This window comes from Charadrius vociferus, unplaced genomic scaffold, assembly GCF_000708025.1.
Source record: "Charadrius vociferus isolate BGI_N301 unplaced genomic scaffold, ASM70802v2 scaffold173, whole genome shotgun sequence".
Lineage (NCBI taxonomy): Eukaryota > Metazoa > Chordata > Aves > Charadriiformes > Charadriidae > Charadrius > Charadrius vociferus.
Genome location: NW_009648369.1, coordinates 4,481,169 through 4,482,981, shown reverse-complemented (window position 1 = coordinate 4,482,981; position 1,813 = coordinate 4,481,169).

Here is a 1,813-nt window from a genome sequence, read left to right as displayed (position 1 = left end):
CTCGATATTGATTCAAAGTGATCATACAGAAGTGAATACCGTCCATAAGTATCCCTGTAATATAAAGAAAGAGATGAGCACCAAAATGCATTAGCTTTAGGATTTGCACATCAATGATATTGTTTCACAGTAAGAAGCAAAGTATGTATTTCAGTCATAAACATATATGTTTCTTTTTCTCTAATATGCCTACTCTCTCAGAGGTTTATTTAGGTTATTTGAAAACCTGTTCAAATTCAATCAGAATATTTACAGTTACAATTCATACCCATTATATTTCCAATGGACACCTTGAGCAAAAGCTTGTGTCTTTGCTGTTTAAAAATGCAATGCTGAAATGTATTAAATTTTAGTTAAAATTACTGATTTAATCAATGTAATGAAGATTCATTTTCCCTACTGTTTTTCACAGAAACTGTCTCCGTTACTGTTGCTAAGCCATTGCAAAGGTTGAATAGATTTCTGATCTGACATCAGGGACAACCACTTACCTCCAAGGAGTGGAAATATCTATGTGTCCAAGAGACTAATGGCTGACTACATGACAATCACAGCTCTCCAAAATCATTCCCAAAATATGCTTTAAAATCTACAAAACATATACTTGATAATCCCCTTAAGGATACATAGTCCAGATACAAACAGGAGAATCAGGAGAATTGAGACTTGTGTCCAATTTTTCATATTCTATCATGTCAAACAGCCGTTCCCAGAGTACGTTTCTTGATTGTAAAGTAGACCAATAACAGAGTCTCCTCAGACGGGTGACTAATTGGGAGTGGTCTGACAACGTGTTATCTTTTTCATCTCTCAGGAAAAGCAGAAAGTCAAATGTAACATCCAGTTTATAGGTCACCATGTAGATTTTGGGATTCTTCTTGGCAGGACTTTGGATCCACAGATCAATTAACGCTTTACTAGCAATCATCTGGCTTTCTCATTGGTGACTGTTAGAATAATATTTTTGATTTATGTGTGCTCTCAAAATCCAGTTCTGAAATGGAGTTTAGAGAGGTCAGTTTTATTTAACAGCTAAGTGGCTCCACAAACCAGAGGGAACCCAATATATGCTGACTTGCTATCAGCAACTTGAAAGACTGTTGTAGACGTTCCTCATTCCAGTCCAACTCCAGTCACAAGTCATACTGGTTCACAAAAGCCCCCAGGTCTCAAACTTACCAGTTAAAAGGAGTCTGAACAAAATCACAAACATTTTAAGGGATTCCTCCTTGTGGGAAGAGTTCAACAGCTCATGCAATCTCCTTTCACTTGTCCTAGCCTAAGCTGGCCTTTTCACCAGGAAGTTGGGCAGGAACAGTTTGAATGCTAAGAAAGGGAATAACAGAAGGAGGATTTGAACTGCCAGCACCTCCAGATCTACACAGGGCCCTGGAGCCCAATCTTCATGATGCACGCACTAGCTGTGATACGTCGGACTAGGTAAGCAGAGAACTGGACAACATCCTTTTACCTTCAGCCTCTGGCCAAGCTAGTAGACTCGTGACATTTACAAAGTCAAGTTTAAGATTTTTCTGTCTATTCAGAGTGACACTTGACCACAGAATGAGTGTCACTTACATTGATTACAGCTGTGAAGATTAATCCCACTCAGTTTTCAGGATAGGAAGAAGACCTCATAAATTCTGTGAATTTTGACAGATTTATGAATTTTTTAGCACTGTCTTTCTCCATCTCTTAGATAATTCTTGGAGAAGAGATTAAAAAATGTCTCTTTTTTTTCTGTTAAATACATTAATTACTAGGGAGACACAAATCTGAGTCTGCACTGATACTCTAGCTCTGCAGACATGAG